The sequence below is a fragment of the Benincasa hispida genome, chromosome 9 (genome assembly GCF_027475165.1).
Source record: "Benincasa hispida cultivar pf3 chromosome 9, pf3_genome.v1.1, whole genome shotgun sequence".
Classification (NCBI taxonomy): domain Eukaryota; kingdom Viridiplantae; phylum Streptophyta; class Magnoliopsida; order Cucurbitales; family Cucurbitaceae; genus Benincasa; species Benincasa hispida.
The window spans coordinates 18,696,012-18,714,432 of record NC_143486.1 but is presented as its reverse complement, the minus strand read 5'-3'; the positions used below and the strand labels follow the sequence as shown (position 1 = coordinate 18,714,432).

General features: G+C 45.2%; 2 non-coding genes across 2 annotated transcripts; both read right to left on the bottom strand.

Annotated features, from left to right (window-relative positions):
* Positions 1–6,905: 6,905 nt before the first annotated feature.
* Positions 6,906–6,980, bottom strand: TRNAP-UGG (transfer RNA proline (anticodon UGG)). The gene has a single exon. It is a non-coding gene; the product is annotated as a tRNA-Pro (tRNA).
* Positions 6,981–18,349: 11,369 nt separating this feature from the next.
* TRNAG-GCC (transfer RNA glycine (anticodon GCC)) lies at positions 18,350–18,421 on the bottom strand. Its single transcript has one exon. It is a non-coding gene; the product is annotated as a tRNA-Gly (tRNA).

Genomic DNA, 18,421 nt, shown 5'->3' with positions numbered 1-18,421 from the left:
ATCTCCCCAAGAAAAGCTATTCCAACTGAAACTGGATCGTAAGCAGAGGCAAAAGCAAGAGAAAGAAGTGAATCAGAACTGGCAGGAACCGAGATGGAAGGGGGTGTAAAAAAACTTGCAGGGCTTACTAAAATAGAGGGCAAAGCAACTCAAACTGAAACTTCAGCTGGCTGGTTGCACTATAGACTGACGCTGGAATAGAATAGCAGCCTAAAAAAACCTATTGATTCCATTATCCGGCCTTCCAAGCTGTCTTTGTCTTTTCTTTATTAACTTCTATTTTTGCTTAGCTTAAAACTCAAATAAAAAAAGATTAGGATTGACCTAGACCTCTTGCTTGACCGCTCGTATGCACTCTTCCGCCCTCAAAAAGGCATATTGACCCTAGTTAATTATTTTGACAATGGACGAGACTTTGATTTAGAATGAATGGTCCTCTTCGTGTGCCTAGAGCAAAGAGAACTATATCTGTAACCGGCAGTCAAAGAATTGAAAACCTCAGGGAACTGGTCACTTGCAAGAGATAAGAAAAGAGGAAAGTTCGAGTGGCTTTCCGCTCCTCTTCTATTATTGGTTTCGCTTTTTCCCCCGCCCCTGCATGGCATTATCATGACTCACCTGCCTCAATATCGATTGAAAGCATGCGCTGGTTATGGGATGGGAGTAAATCGAAATCGGGGAGAGAAAAGTTTCTTCCCGACATCAGCATGATGAACTAGCTTCTTCCCGGATAAGGCCATTTCTCTTTCGAATCAGTGCATTAGCTATAGATGCTGCCCCCCCCGGCTACAAGAACTTTTCTATAAATCGAAGAAGAATGAAAGAACCTCACTCAATAAGACATATCCCTGCCTGTCTTCCCCCCCTCCTTGGATCCACCCCTCGTTTTGTATTCCTTGCCCCGCCGTCGCCCTAGCTGACGGATGTTACCTAGCTCTCACTTGCTTTGCAACTTTGATTTAGGACAGAGGTGTGAACAATTGAAATCATTCCACTTTCATTTTCCCGTGATTTTGGGCATAACTGACTTTTCTTTCGTAGACTGTCATTTTGGATTGCATTTTTGAGGAAACCCCGTCAAAATGGGTATCAACGTATTTCCGCTCGTAGACAGACATCGAGATTGTGAAAGTTGAAAAAACCCCGTCTTTTTGGGCGTCAAGTCAATTTCCCTCGTAGATGATGATTGAAATCGAACTTCTTGCTAAAACAGCGTCTTTTGGGTATCCAGGGATTTGAACTCGGTGACGAAGATTGAAATTGCTGAAATTTGATCTCCATATATATGAAAAAAGAAAGTCGTTTTCTTTGTCTTCTCTCTCTTAGCCGAGCTACTTTATTGAGTTGAGGACTGGAATGCTTGCTTTCAGCTTTCAAATGAATTCTCCCCATATCAAAAAAAGAGGAAAGAAGGGTTTTTATCGAGATAGAAGGAAGTACGCCTGGATCAGTAACGGATGCTGATGAAAGATAGGCTATGGGATGCATTTGGAGCGGATGCATGGTCCTCCCAAAGGACACACGAACTAGTCACTCGTGAATAAAGACTGTTCCCATATACGACCCAACAGGCCCATACGCCCAAAGAGGCAACATATATAAGGAATAGACAGCTCTAGGGTATCGATGAAGGAGCGTTAGAATTCCTCAATCGGGGAAATTGTCCCTTCCTCTCGTGAGAAGATGGTTCCGTGTCCCTCCGAACAAAAGTCGTTGTATATAACGTCATGGTTGTTTTCCTTCCCTCTTCAAAGACATGTTAATTTGATAGTTCCATCGGTCCGGATAAAGATGTAAATGTCAAAGAAAGAGAGATAGATTCACTGCATGGATTAGTGGATCTACTTTCCTAGTAACGAGATCTGAGGAAAACTGGTTCAGCAATAGCATAGAATGGATGTACCAGCTTTCTGTAAATAAAGGAAGAGAAAGGTGCTTGGCCTTTCTTGTCTCAATCCCAACTGCTAGTTCCCACTGGTGTACACCTGTAACTGAACCTGTATCGGCGGTGGCTGTTCATCCATGGCAGTCAAGCTCTTCTGGTCTGTGTTCGCTACCTGGGGATGAACAAGCTTCCCGAATCCACGTCCATAGCTTTACAGTCTCTTTTTCAATGGTAGTGAATCTCTCTCTGCTGTGCTTGTTGGTATGGGAAGAAAAGTCGTGATAGGCCCTCTCCCTGGTGCTTTTACTTCGACCTGTAATCTTTGCCTGGGAATTGGAATTTCTCCTGTGACGAAGACCATCCATGACGATCAAACCCACATAGATAGGGACAGGCCTTCAAACAGCACGTGTCGGGTCCGTCTCGGTAGGCTCAGCCAGAGCAAGATCTGTCATAGCTCGATCCCTTGATGGATAAATAAATGCCTTTGTCCCTAGAAGTCTGGCTTCCACAGACTACAATAAAAAACCCCTGCGCTCTGGTGAGATCCTCACAGACAGAAAAAGATTGCAGTCGATTTGATAATGATCGAGTGACATTGCTTCTTCGGCCCGAACCAAGGAAAGGTAGAAAGAGGATAGATAGTAAACAGCCTTGTTGTAGGATAAGCAGTATATCTTGTCTCCGGCTTAGCCTATAACCCTATAATCCCTGGCGCCCTGTCTTGTAGACGAATTCCCTTCTGTTCCTGTTGCGCTTTCTGGTAGGTTGCCGGGTCAAGGCGTTGTTATTCTGTCGGTATTTTCTTTTATGGTTCATATTCCGGCTTAGGTTCATCTCTGTAATAATCGGATGAACTGAGTTGTAGACATGAAAGCGTAAGAACTCAACAGGATCCCCCTCGAATCAGAAAAAAAGGTTCTGATAAACCGGGTGGAAGGGCAGTTTTGTTGATGCATTCCTGTTGAGAATGAAGAAGAAGAGAGATCCTCTTTTGATAGAGTGATCGAATCGGGCGCTATGGACTTCAAAGCCTTCCCTTATGCCCCGCTTCACTAATGTGAATAGGTTATACAGAAGGGTGGGTTGGGCTGTATTGGCGAGATCCAACGGTGAACAGCTGCCCAAAAGAAAAACCGCTATTCTCTATAAAGGACCAAAAATGCCTTGCTTACGTATCATTGGGAAGTGCATTAACATCAAACCCACATAGATAGGGACAGGCCTTCAAACAGCACGTGTCGGGTCCGTCTCGGTAGGCTCAGCCAGAGCAAGATCTGTCATAGCTCGATCCCTTGATGGATAAATAAATGCCTTTGTCCCTAGAAGTCTGGCTTCCACAGACTACAATAAAAAACCCCTGCGCTCTGGTGAGATCCTCACAGACAGAAAAAGATTGCAGTCGATTTGATAATGATCGAGTGACATTGCTTCTTCGGCCCGAACCAAGGAAAGGTAGAAAGAGGATAGATAGTAAACAGCCTTGTTGTAGGATAAGCAGTATATCTTGTCTCCGGCTTAGCCTATAACCCTATAATCCCTGGCGCCCTGTCTTGTAGACGAATTCCCTTCTGTTCCTGTTGCGCTTTCTGGTAGGTTGCCGGGTCAAGGCGTTGTTATTCTGTCGGTATTTTCTTTTATGGTTCATATTCCGGCTTAGGTTCATCTCTGTAATAATCGGATGAACTGAGTTGTAGACATGAAAGCGTAAGAACTCAACAGGATCCCCCTCGAATCAGAAAAAAAGGTTCTGATAAACCGGGTGGAAGGGCAGTTTTGTTGATGCATTCCTGTTGAGAATGAAGAAGAAGAGAGATCCTCTTTTGATAGAGTGATCGAATCGGGCGCTATGGACTTCAAAGCCTTCCCTTATGCCCCGCTTCACTAATGTGAATAGGTTATACAGAAGGGTGGGTTGGGCTGTATTGGCGAGATCCAACGGTGAACAGCTGCCCAAAAGAAAAACCGCTATTCTCTATAAAGGACCAAAAATGCCTTGCTTACGTATCATTGGGAAGTGCATTAACATAAATACGGCAGTAAGAAGAGGTAATACAAAAGTGTGTAGATGTTTTTCCATACTTTCCGCATTCAGTTCTAGCTATTTCCGCGTCAGAAGTTTTTCAACTCAAGCAAAGGGCGCATTGCGCACAAAACACAAAATAAGGTGAACGGTACTGACTTTGAACACCCGGAGTGCCGATGTCTGCCCTTTAGAGAAAGACGAAGGGGCTGTCATCCGATTGTTCCAGAAGAGTCTTACGGGCCCTGAGTCCGAGAATTTGTTCTTGCAAAGACTCGTCTATAATAAAGACATTTTCTACTATGTGTTTGAAATCTAGTTCCTCAAAACACTGCCGTCTGTTCCAAAAACAAAAGCCCCTTAGCGCCCCGGGACGGGAGTGGGGGACGGCCCTACGCGCAGGCAACAGCAGCACCAGCTCTACGAAGTCAGAATCAAGCGCTTTTTAGGCCTGCTCCGTTCTCTTATCCATCGGTCCAATGCACTGGGCGGACTCACTGGAATAGTCCCGGCAAATTCAGGGCTAGACATTGCTCTACATGATACTTATTATGTGGTTGCACATTTCCTAATGACGGATGGTTAACGATGGCTCTGATGGGTAGTTTTGCTAGAATAGGCAATAATAGACACATTTCCCCTTGTTTATTTGTGAAAGCTAGGCTTCCAGGTGGTATGAAAGAAAGATTCACACAAGAAAAGTGATCACAACAATCTCCCTTTAGGGTCTTTATTAAGATGGTGGTGGGTTCTAATCTTGGGTTAGTTACCTCTCTGAGTTCTTCTTTATCTAATAGCGTTCTGTCAACACTCAGACTAGTATCGACATCAGAAGTGAGCTGACTTTTCTCAGTATTCTCCTCTCTTTTTTCAGCTGAGAGAATTTCTCCATTAAACTTTGTTTGATTAAGAGTCAGTAAATTGAGATTTTGAATCTGTTGTGATTTGATTATTCGTTTTCCAATGTAATCTAGGAAGCTAATTCGCGTGTAGGCAGCGCTGTCTGCCCTGTGACTAACTTAGCACACTTCTGGTGGTAGCCATTGGGCTAAGTCTCCAAAAAGAGCCACTCACATATATAGATAGGCATTACGGAGGAGCTTCGCTTTCTGCTTCGGTTGGCGCGTTGCAGTAATGAAAAAAAGAATGAGATTAGTTCGGTGTTTTGTTTCCCATCCCAGTCTTTCGCAACACTTCAGGTTTACTTCTTTTGTTAGGTCTCGACTTCTTCGCTATGATCTTCCCAGTAGTTCATATAGGAGCTATAGCCGTTTCATTCCTATTCGTTGTTATGATGTTCCATATTCAAATAGCGGAGATTCACGAAGAAGTCTTGCGCTATTTACCAGTGAGTGGTATTATTGGACTGATCTTTTGGTGGGAAATTGGCTTTTCCTTCCACGAGATGAGCCCAGTGCATTGGACCGATGGATAAGAGAACGGAGCAGGCCTAAAAAGAGCTTGGGTTCGCAATAAGAAACTTTAAAGAAAGAATCTTTAACCCCCTCCGAGACATTTCCCAGATCTTTCGGTTCTCCTATGATTGACTCAAAGGTGGCTTTGCTTATTGGCTTAGCTTGTTGCTCACTATTGTTCTTCATCTGCCTTAGTTGTGTGTGGGATCAACGGAGACACTTGCACTTACTGATCGTACGTACTCACCTTGCTCCTCAATCCGTACTTCACTCACTGACTCATTCATCAGTAGTAGGAGAAGATGTATTGGATGCTATCCTTTCCTTCTTTGACTCTGGCAGTTTGCTTAGGGAGGTTAACAATACCATTATTGCTAAAGTTCCCAAGATCCCTAATGCCACAAAGCATAGTAATTACAGACTCATTTCATGTTGTAACACCATTAGTACGTACAGGAGTTCAACGGTGAAGATAGACTAGCATGAGGCTTAGCCCTTCCCTTGTCTCCCAAAAAGAGAACTGACTAATCGCTAAGAGCTCACAACTTTCATCAAAGCGTTGGTTTGCCCGTGCTATTGTTCGTATTTCATCTACGATGTCTACGGAATCGTCAACCCCGCTTATTGATTAGGGCAACCATTTCTTTGACATTCTCGGAAGTGGTTTCTATTTCTACATCTGTTTCTTCCTCGCTTTCCCCCCTTTCCTCCGTTTCTTAGGTTTCTTTCAGTTTCTTAGTAACAATGGGTGACGGTATTCTGCCTAAATAGTAGACACAGGTAATAAATAAGAGAATACTAAAGATTCGAGCCATAGAATTTCTCAATTCTGAGACAAGGTACTTATTAGATCTAATAAGTACATTAGATCTAATAGAATTATTTACATCCCTTTCAATTGGTCTACGGTGGTCATTGTAAAGAATCTATCCCTGTTTTCAAAATCGTTATTTCCTCCTTCCGCTCTCCCTTAGTGTCTTTCCACTTCCGTCGTTCGGGAACAAACACTTCGCCCAATTCTTTTGAATCCCGGCCCCACTAACCAATTAATTACGTTACGACCACTGAACAAACTTGGTTGACGAACATGGTTTATGCGCCGCTAATGTAGCGGCTTGTCGAGCATTTGACAAACTCACACCATCCATTTCAAATGGGATTTGTCCCGTGGACACACGAGCAATCCAACCCGTAGGATTTCCTTTTCCTCTTCCCATTCTGACTTCTGTAGGTTTCCCGGTAATAGGGAGATCTGCGAGAACTCTTACCCATATTTTACCATTTCTTCGGAATTGTCCGCTCATAGCACGATGGAATTGTCCGATTATAGCCCGACGCGCTGCTTCAATGGCTCGATATGAAAGACGACCAGCTCTACAACTTTTAGTGCCATATCTTCCAAAACCAAGTTGTGTACCGTCCGGTTTGCAACCCCTACTACATCTGCCTTTACGATATTTACTATATTTCGTACGTTTCGGATATAACACGTTCCTTTTTTTTTCAGTGTGCGCGGTTCGCCTGCCTTCCTGACCACGGATAGGCTACGGGGCTTTGCACTTCGGCCCCTGAGAATACCACATCAAGGTGACAGGATTCGAACCTATGGCTCTCTGTACCCAAAACAGATGCGCTGACCAGACTGCGCTACACCTCGTCTCACCCCCCCGGAGCATATAGATCCACCCAATCGATGAACACTCAAACCAAACTCGCCCATCCTTTTGGGCACAGGGACGCGAGAACCAATCCGAGTAATCAACAGCTTTTTTTAGGGTCTCGCTCCCGGAGTTCAAGAGTATACACTCTCCTGTCATACGGCTCCGTCCCGGCCATCAGGACCTCCCCTTTCCTTTGACCAACGGGTCCTCGAACCAACCTGTCCTCCCTTTCTATTCCTCATTCAAGCGTTTTTCCCCCTCATTTTTTAGCTGCTCGTTTAGTTTGAAAATATCTTCCTGCAGCCTTTTTCTCTCCCTAGTTCCCCTTAGAGTCAAAAAAAGGATTACTAGGAGAGCTAGGAGCACACCGAGAGTTAACAGCAAAAAAACGAAAAATGGGGGAACAGGAAGAAGCACGTTCTCCATTCCCATTCCATGGAGCAATGTGCTTGGATCAACCTCAACCTCAACCTGGCTGCTTACCGAAGGGGGACAACCCGGCGCGATGCCCCCCGCTGTACCTTCCCCCCCTTCCCGGGGGGAGAAGTATAACGTTGTGCCATCGTGCCCAACGTGTATTTTGGAGCAAACGAGCCCCCGTTTATAGTTGAGGTTTTGGATAAAATTAAGGCGCCCCTGGTGCACTAGGAACGACCTCTCGTAGGTGTAAACTAAATAGGTTATGGCACTCATCCCCCAAAAAAGAAGAGCGACACAGACCGAAAAGAGGAACCTCACCGAAGCCTGCCGAGACCCCCCGGGCAGAAGCTTCACGACATTTTCTAAAAACGAATTCATATTCAAATACAAAATACACACCTCTTCGGGCCTATTGATCAAACTTCCCAAAGAACTTCTTCTGCTCCTCCTCCGAATAGGGAAAGATACCCTATAAATCATCGTTGGTCCTTTTACACACAGTAGATTCTCACAATCCTGGTGGCAGCTTACCAGTTGTGATAAACAATGATACCATTAGACCTAAACTCAGAACATTCTGCTCGACTGAAAGGAGAGGCTCGATGTAATTGAGCTCGACCATAGGGAGAGGAACGATGTAATTGAGTTGCTTCCTCTTTCATTTTCATTTCCAAATCCGGCTCGCTCCCACGTGTCCTTTGGACCCTTTGCTTAGAAGTGGATTCGAACCACTGACACAAGGATTTTCAGTCCCTTGCTCTAACCAGCTGAGCTACCTGAACCACTTTCCTAAAGTCTGTTTTCTTCAAAGAATACGCCCCACCTTACCACTTGACTAGTAAGGGAAAAGCCCTTTACTCAAATAAATAGTTAGGGCTTTCTTTTTTCGCTTGTTCGTCAAGCTTTCGAGCAGCTCTTTCAACTGCCGCCTAATCTCCCAACATGCTCAAAAACCGAGAGCCGCCCAGGGACTGGACAACCGGAGGGAGCTTGCTTCTCGAAAGAGGATAGGCCGGTCAAACAAAAACAAGGCGCAACGGGCTCTCCCTCCGCTCCTAGTCACTAAGTTGTGCTATTCAGTCCTCGGCTCGGGGGGACTCCACCAAGAGGTTCTTTCTCTCACGTAATTTCGCCCGTTCCACTTCCGTGCCGGAGGAAATGGGATGAGAACCCATGATACAATCTTCTTGTATGTCGATTTAGCAAACCAATGCCTTTAGCCACTCAGCCATACCTCCAACTTGTTGATCGGAATTTGAGCCGGCTATCTGATCCGATCAACTGCGTAAGCCGTAGCGCGCTAGCGCTAGCGCGCGTACTCTTCCTCGAGATATATGAGCGAGACTCTATACAGATCTATGGATCTCCCCAGCATCAAAGCGAGACTCTATCAAAATCTGCCACTCGTTTGGCGACGCCTTCTTTTCTATGAACACCCCACCACTGAATGATGAACTTTGCCAGTCTTCGCCTCCGACCCGACCTGGAGAGAACACAGGGTAAGGGCTTGGCCCGCCTGAATATAATTCATATCTCCTTCGTCTGGTCGAGAAGGGGGAAAGCCCGGGGAACAGGACAGTGACTCTTCTATTACATTACGGAGGAGTCAATTCTCGTCATGATCGATCCATGTCCTACCGTAGTGCCCGAAGCGCTTGCTTAGCAACCAAAGCTAGCTTACTAAGGCGAAGGCTCTTTTGGTTGATTGCACGAGTTCGCCAGTCAATCCACCGTTTTCTTGCTTGGTGCGCTAGTGCGCCTGACTTAGTCGTAGGCGTTTTCTTCGCTGGGTTAGATTCTCGATCCACCAACTATCTGAAATGTTGGCAAACAGGGCTTCATCATCCAGAAAGATGGACGGCACTCCAGACCAAACAATACCTGCCAGAGATTGAGCTCGACTCGAGAGATGGAGACATAAAGGTGCGATAAAGTCCTCGGTGGCTGAGTCTCTCGATATTGAGTCGACCCCGCTCCGAGCAAGCATCGAAGGAATTAATCCAATGCTGGTCCGGGTAGGAAGAAAGGAATTGAACCCAGATAAAGCCTGTTACCAGTTGCCGATCCGATTACCGATTCATAGGATTAACCAGAAGAGAAGGAAGGCCACAAAGAAGACTTTTTTAGATATCCCACAATGAGAGCTATTAGCTTAGCTGGAGTTTTGCTTGGCCGGCTGAGTACGGAACGCTAGCTTTCTCTACTTTAACACTTCGTTCACTGCTGGCCCGGAGTAAGACATGCCACCTTAATGCACGGGACAGTTAGAAGGATTTTCACTCTTACTGAACCGGCCTTCGAGACGAAAGGAACGAAAGCTCGATGAGTATGCTACTTCCTGCGAGAATGCATTCTAATGGTTTGTCATGTTCCTACTCCCTGCGATAATGGCCCTCCCTACTAAAGACTACGCTCGGAAAGTCGGTGATAAGCAAGAAGAGAAGAATAAGCAAGAAGAAAAGAGAAGTCCCGAGAAGTACTTCACTTAGCCTTTCTATAGTTGTTCTTCCCCTCCTTCCTCACTACGCTTCGCTTGACTTGAGTTGGGAAGAGTCATATTCATATTCCTATTAAAAAACTCCCCGTAATGCTTGTATTCCCTTACTGAACGGAAGGAACGGTTCCCCTACTCGCTTGCTAATGGACTATAGCCAGAACGAAGGCACGGATTATATACCAAGTCTTTCCTATTCGACGTTTCTCGCAGTTGTCAGCTCCGACGCTTTGGTTTTTTCTCCTTTACCCTTTATCTAATAATATAATAATGAAGGGTCTTTTTGTGTTCGGGCTTTCGAGTTGGATATCACCATATACTAGTGCTAGTGCGGGTGAACTCGATGGGAGAGGAAGAGATCAAATAGGGCATTCCTGGTCTTACTGTGCATTCATGCAGCAAGATTCAGATTGAATGGACATAGAGGGAACGGGGTCTAGTTCCGTTTTCAGGGTGAAAGCCTCGAAATCGAAAAAGGCTTAGGCATTTCCTAGCAACACAAGGCAGGCTAGAAAGGCGAGAGGAGCTATAGTAGCTACATGAAACCAAGTCGTTCTTTCATGAATTTACCTTTCTCTTCTGTTCTGGTATTTCATCCATCGGTTGTTCAATCAGTCATTCCCTGCAACTTATCGTACTGATTCTCATTTCTTCTTCAAGGAATTCTACACCACTGAACAAGGAAAGAACTGCAACAGATCATTCTCTCCGGCCGGAAGTCATCCCCTTATCCATTCCGAGGGTTGACTTTCCATTTCTTCTTCGGGAATTGAATGACTTCTTTCTCATAGAAAAGATAAAAACATGGAAAATCGCTCCGGAACTCTTTCTCTTTCTTCTCCTTCACTCATTCTCATTCTCTCTGGAAGTCTTCCCCTTATCCATCTTTTACCTTTCTTCCGAAACAGATTCTATAATATCATATATTACATCTCCTCTAAAACGAGGGACTTCGAAAGTTATTTGAAGCATTGATGAAGAAATTTCACATTCCAAGTCAAATGAAATCAAGATAGTTTCAGAATGTGTTAAATTGCAAAAACCCGGGTTTTTTCGTTGCAACAAAGGGTTCAGGAGTTCCGGATCTCGCTTCATTGCAATCAAACTTCTTGAACAACTCAACCCTCGAAAGGAAGAGTGACGGATCGAAACGGTAAAGCAGCTCGACCGGCCTCGTTTCATTCCTTGTTCAATTGAATCTGAAAGAGATCGAGGAAGAAGATAAAGGAATGTTTCAGAAGAAAGAATAAGTACGATAAGTTTCATTCCCCTTGTTCAATGCAGCCTTTCTTTTTTAGAAAAGGTACCACGGAAAAAGAAAGAGGAATAGGCTGACTGCCTTACTCACTTAAACGATTGAGGAAGTTACACCTCGATTACTTCCCTACCGGTCCAAGGAAAAATAGAATAACCGACATTGCTCTATTTTTCCCCTTAACCAGCTCGCACAAAACAAGGAAGAAAAGCTCCACTGCTGGTGACAGCTACCGAGACATTAGACTCAGTAACAGACAAAGAAATAGAACTGGACGAGACCTTCCCCTTACAAGCTCAGATACTCACCAAGACGCACGACACCGACAGCAAGTACAAGGCCTGCCCTAATATTCTACAGCAATACAAAATCATGGATTCAAAAACAAGAGAGTTGGTCCACTAGTTCACACAATACCTCTGAAAGGACAAAAAGTATAAGCAGAAGAAATCCACGTTTAAGACTACAAATGACCAAACCACCCTAGAGGGGGACTTCTCGTGCCTTTTGCCTATATCAAGTTGACACCATAGAAGAGGACTGAGTCAGTAGTGAAATGGCCCTTGTTCTGTTCCGCTAGGAGACCAAAAATGACTCCAAAGGGCAGGGTCGGCTTGGAGTGGAGCGAGACATACCATCGAATAGCAAGGGGGTAGCGACTACTTAAGTCTGGCAGAAGACCCTACTAGGACACACCTTCCTATAGCTTAGCCGATGACAGTCCAGCGAGTTCTAATATGAGGAACTGCTTTGAAGGCTGGCGCTCTAACATTCCCAACGCCTGAAGAAGGAAACGACTATTCCCCCCCGAGTAGGTCAAGCAAAAGAATCACTCCATACACTCGCTTCTTTAAGAAGAAGAAAGACTCCCATCATCTCTTTACGCCACTTTAGAAGAAGGGAAGACGCGTAGATCTAAATCAGTACACAGGGATCTGTCCTCTGATTTTCCTTACTAATTTCATTGATAGCAGGGGCGCCTCCGCCTTTCACTTTCTTCCAGGGGACGAGCTTGCTCTTCCGTGGAATTCCTATAGTTTACGAGGAAAAGCACCTCCAACAGGCTAGGGCCATCTACCTACAGCTACCGGGCCTCCACTTCCATTCCATGGATGACGACTCCCCAGGGCTTCCACCTTACGCTCGAAGAAGACAAAAGGCCTTGCTATACCATCTCCAGCGATCCACCATTAGTAGGAACAGATGGCAGAGGTAAGCAGGAAAGCTACAGCACGATTCGTACGATCTATACCAAACAAAGGAATTGATAAAAAAACCACTTTCCAACTCTTTCGACGGGACGAGTAGGACCTCTTCCCTTGAACCTAATTCAACTGTTGGGACAAAAACCCTCACCTAAGCGACGAAAAAGACAGCTACCTTTCGACAGGGTTTAGTCCATACCCTTGAGCCAATCCAGCCAGCGCTCTTCTCTGCGGATGAAGGAGAAATGAAAGCGAAAACTAGTACAACAAGGAAATATGTGCTCCTAACCTTGACTCATGCTGATATGAGACCAGAGATACAGAAGCATCATGTTACAGATAGGATAAGAGGGGTCTTCGAGAGTCGAGCTATTGTGGTAGTAAAGGAATCACACGAGGAGAGTGGAGACCCTTTTCATGCGGGACTCATAGCAAAAGATGCCTCAAAGCATACGGCCACGAAAAAGATGAGGGCAGGATTCTTCGAAAAAGCGCGGGAGGGGAGAACGAGGGATGTGAAATTCCACAAAGGGTGGGGAACTGTGTGTGCTTACGTTATGAAGAAAGATGAAGAACCTTGCATATGGAGGCAATATAATATAGATCAATTTAAGGAAATTGCCTTAGCCCGGAATAGTAGGGGAAACCAAAGTTCAGTCTTAGAAAGTCTCGAGGGGTTAGAAGATTGGTACCAAGTGTATAGGGATGACCTTGTGAAAACGAGGATCTTAACCCGAGGATAAAAGAGGTTTTTGAGTCTTTCAAGATATTGCGTGATATAGAAAGCACCGTACCCGAAAGGATACAAAAATATCTGAAGGAGCATGGTGACCCCAAGGAGTACGACATTGAGGAACTAGGTGAGAAGTACCTACTCATAGATTGGGTTGCCTGCCAACTTTGTTTTGAGAGGCCCATCAAGACAAAGCTGTTATTCCTTTATGGGGAACAAAGCACGCAGAAGACACTCGTTTTTCACTTCCTATCAAAAGTACTCAAAATCGATTTCGCGAGTTCAAGAAGAAAGAATTTTGCGGGGGCCCACAACCACTACGATATTGGGCTCTTCGATGAGTTCCACGAACCAGACCCACAAAGCAGCATCATAGGTGCAACGCAGGAGGGAACTGCCTTTGCAAATACGATGTTAAAAGTACTAGATAGATTTAGAAAAAAATGTCAACTAGAAAAAAAGTATTCCAGGGTTTTCAAGAAGAAAAAGAACGTACCCAACGTTATGATTACGAACAGACTGCCCTATTCGGCAGAGAATCACGGGCCTTTCAGAGCAAGGTTCTTTAGACTATTGTTCTCATCAAATATACCGAACTTAAGTGAAGCAAGGATTGTGGCCACTCTCTGGGGATGGATGATGAGGAGAATCTGCCAAAGTCCTTATGCTAGGATGGGATGGAGGTCACCCCAAGATGGGTAAACCTTGACTATAATAATATAGTTGGGTTAATAAGAAATCCCAAAGGAAATGTTGAAGGAATTAAAGGGGAAAGAGCTAAGTCGTCAGAGCAAGTATATCTCGTATCACAGGGGTTTGAACAAGAGGGACTGGCGGGGGAAAACCAAGCAAAATTGGGAAAGGGAAGACAGAAGGAAGGTATCTTTTTCACAAAGACCCTTACACCGGCGAGAGAGAGAGCCTTCGCTTACCTGCTTAACCGTGCCCTCCTATCGTATCTATATCCCCTTTCGTTCAGTTACATCCAGTCTCAGTTCTGCTTCCAACTACCGATGGGAGAAGGCTTGGACGTATAGCAAGAAACAATAAATAAGAGGTATGGCATACGGGAATGGTATATGAAATGAAAGGCTGGAAACAGAGCAGGAGATGAGCGCTAGCCAATGGTTAATACTTCAGAAAGCACCTTAGCAATTACCAGTAATGCCCCTATCGACCTCAGTCTTGTTTTTTGCTAACTTGAGTCTAGAACGTCGACTATCTCATTAAAGGCCGAATATCCATATATATCTTTATGGAAGAGAGTCGGCCCACTTTTAGCCGTTCCAGCGATTATGCCCGTTTTAGCCCTACCGTCCACCCCTATCATCATAATGGAAAGGGGTACTTTTGAGCTGATGTGTAACGGATCAAAGCGACCGTTAGTCGGGCTGATCTGTGATTGGTCAAGGCGACCGAGAGGACACATACCTCCTCCATATTCCTTAAAGGGGCAAGACTCGGATACTGCATGCGAGAAGTATAATAGTTTACTGAACAACGACTTAGATCGTCGATTGATTTGGATGCAATGGAATGTTCGCATTACTCCAAAAAAAAAGCCATCCCATGAGTATACATGACCTCACTACCTGTATAAAGCGTGCATCTCTGCTCAGAGAGTAGGTCAAAGCCTTTTTTTTTTTAGAAAAGTCAAAAGCTGGAATCCGAGAAAACAAGACCCCTAAGAGCGTCTTGTAAACAAATTATTCGATCTGGAGATCCCAGCAAGGCTGCCGGAGACATCACTAAACCACCCGGGGATGTCTCTTGCAAAGAAGAATTCGTAGAGATTTTTCCAGAACCCCAGTCCAGCCTACCCGACTGATATAATCTAGAATCCACTCTCCGCCTTTACTTAACTTAGTAGTAGGCGAATAGTGACCCTATTTGTATGCGCATTCACACGACGGGCACGTTCCAAGATCTCCCGCAACGAGAACCTAAGACATGGTTGATTGATAGTAAGTTGAAACAATAAATGGATCGATCATAGGTTGGTTGAATATTGAGTTCCGCTTAGGCTACGTGTTCTGTTTACGCGCTACTAAGCCGGCACACAGGATCTTAGACAGGTTTCGTCCCCTTTCGGGAACACCTTCTTACTAGTACGGGCTAAGCCTGATGCAAATAGACCGAAAAAAGAAGAGTTGGTCGATTCTTTATAGATGAGTTGTAGTCGATTCGCCCCTGATGTTATGGCTCGTCTCGCGCTTAGTCACTCGCTGGATTGCTCTTTCGTGGTCTCATTTTAGCTCTTGTCCCCCTAGTGAGTTACTCGGGGAAAGAGAACTCAATAGCTCCTTCAAAGGTACAAGGGGAAATTCTCTCATTTGACCTTCATCCACCATTCTTAGTGGAAGGCCTTGGAATTTCATGGGCTTATGAACGGAAGGGCTTATCAACGAAAGAGGCTTGCAAAGGAAAGAATTCTTGCTATTACTGGTATTACAGGGAGCCACCCTATCAAAGCTTTATCCACGCTATATGGAGGGCCATATACAAGCCCATATAAAAGCCTTTTCAGACAAGCCAGCCCAGTCGTCAGCTCATCTTGCTAAGGATGTTGACACTGACGCGAGAGACTAACAAGTTCAGTAAGTAAACACAATAAATAGGGGTAGGGGCTTTGTTTGGGGGAGCAATTCCCCTTCCCTTCCTTTGGAGAGTTACGAGTTGCTGCTGAAGGACTTTCTTTTGCTGATGATGTGGTTTCTGTTGCTTTTGCAGAACTGAGATCCCTTCCAATAGCTACTGTTGCTACTGCTGTTCTTTTAGTTCCTTTAGCTGGAGAGGAACTTCTACCACTTTTCACGAAATCCCTCAGTGCGGGAACCGCTTTAGCTGCCACTCTAACAGCGTAACCAAGAGCCTATTACTTTGAGAAAGATGAATTTCTACTTGCCAGTGGTAAGCAAATTGACACCTGAACTCGCATCGAAGGAAAGAAATCCGAAAAATGCCTATTTGTCCTGGGTAGATAAAAAGTGGCACTGAAAACTGCAGCATATTATTCGATGTCATTGTCGTGTCAGCCAAGCGAAAAGTTTGAATGAAGGCCATGTCTTTTGCCGATGGAGTTGCATTTCGAGTGGAAGTTGGAGTGGTTTTCTAGCCCTAGGCTAGACTAGTTTGCCGCCCATTTCCCTTCGAGCTAGTTGCTTTCTTTCGCCCTATCAGTCCTATCCCCTTGCAGCCCTTGGGATGAAGCAGCGTGAGCTCTTTTCTACCCCAAAAAGGATATTTCCAGCTGGGCTGTTTGAGCTTTTGATGTTGATGTAAGCAAGTGAGCGAGCCTGTGAAAAAGCCATCAGGGTCAAGTGCCTAAGCTAATGGAATCTCCAGTTTTTGTGCTAGTAGTTGCCCATCCAATTCAAGTGCTTTCCTATGGCTAAGGAGTCTTTGTCTACGGATAAGAAGTGGTTTACTATTCTTAAGTAGTAATTTCCTCCGCATAACCATTAGTTGCATACCCAAAAGGAGCATCCATAATTAGTCAAGTTCCCTTTCATTCTGATTTTTTTTAGCGAGTGCCAAGCTAATCTCGTGAGAGTTGCCCCACCACATTGACAACATTTGAAACCCAGAGAAAAAAGGCACCCTCGGGAAGAGATCCCCAACTGTCAAAAGTATGGTCGGTCTACCTTGTCCTTCGACGTTGAGATCTGGTGCCACGAACCAACCTTCTCTGAGATTGGAGGAGTATTCCCTTCTGAAACGGATGAAATTGATTTCAACCTCTACAGTTATGTCTCCTGCTGAAAGGTTCTCCCAAGTACCCTGGAAAGAAAAGTGATAGATGGTTTTGCTAAATAAGCATCGGAATTGACAGATGCAAGCCACTTGAACTAAGATGGATTTCTAGATGTAGCCCATTTGAACCTTTCAAGCTGCCCACTTCTCCCTTATCGTATACCTGCAGTGTCAGGCTAGCAAATCAGAGTTTATGGATGATTTGAACTTAATAGCCAAGAAATGCTTTTTCCGTCACGAATCTCTCATCAATAGAAGTTTACTGACTGACCTGGCTCTTCAATCGACGATCTACTGCTCCCTCTTAGTTGCAGATGCCCATGCTTTGATTCGAAAGCCCTAGCCTGAATCCCCAGTAAGATCGGAGTATGGAATTCCTCCTCCCTTCAGTCCTGTTTGAACCCGTCCCAGCAACGAAAACCCTCCTACTACAAGGTGAGGCTCTGCCCGCCCTTCCCTTCTCCTAGAATCCACTCCGGGTCGGGTCGGAGGAGCAGCTAGTCCAACTTCTTGAGCAGCCGAGATATTGAACAACGAACATTTGATGGAATTCCTTGCCTCACCCTGAGATGAGAGGGAAGGTCGATTTGACTCGAATCCTGGACCTGATCTTTAATCCTACATCGGTTAATGATGCGATGGGAGAAGTTTCTCTTTTGTCATTTTTTCATCAATGCTGGCCCAGTCGAGGCTCGTCCATGCCCAATCCCAATGGACAAACCTTCGATCCGATCTGCCCCTAGCTCTATAATCCACCCGTCTTCCCTAGTCCCATCAAGCCCTCCTCTCCTGGGCCTAGCCCTCTTTCTCAACTCGAGTCTGAAGTTCAGCGGCTTTCATCGTTGACGAACACCAGCGCTAATAAGACAAAGAAGTGGGGGTCTATGCCTTCCTTGAATGAATCAGTAACAACTCATTAGTGGAATGAGGGATCAAGAGACGGATAGGGTGGGAATGGCCTATCAATCATTGGTGGACCTTCCCTTTCACCGGTCACGGAGCTCTCAACTGAGTTGTTTAGGTTCTGGAATTCCATCTGACGTTGGGGGTTTCGGTTCGAAGGTTATAAAATGTATGTGGTGCGGGTTCATCTCTCTCGACCAGTTCAGGTGAAAGGGAAGGGTGATCGAGGGGACCCAGACGTCGAGATCTCTTCTCTATGGCGGGAGGTTGATTTCGTCTCGACGAGTGTGTTGGGGGGCCAGAGAGGGAGTACCTATGCCTCTGAATCGATAGGATGACCATTCTAAGCAGTCGTAGGCGAAGGAGACAAGGGCGAGGCACCGAACATGCTCGAGACTCAACCTCCATCCGTCATTAGTAATCTCAATCCGCTTTTCCTATTCACTAGTACACTGTGCGCTAAAACAAAACGGGAAGCCCCTTTCTTATTATTAGGTTGATTGGTTTGGAACCCTATACAAACAAGGGGCTGCTTGCTGCTCGCCCCTATTTCTAAGGGGGCTTATGCACTCTACTCGTTACCACTAAACGACGAAGCCTTGAGCGGAAGGAGGGACTTGAACCCTCAACCTCAGCCTTGGCAAGGCTATGCTCTACCATTAAGCTATTTCCGC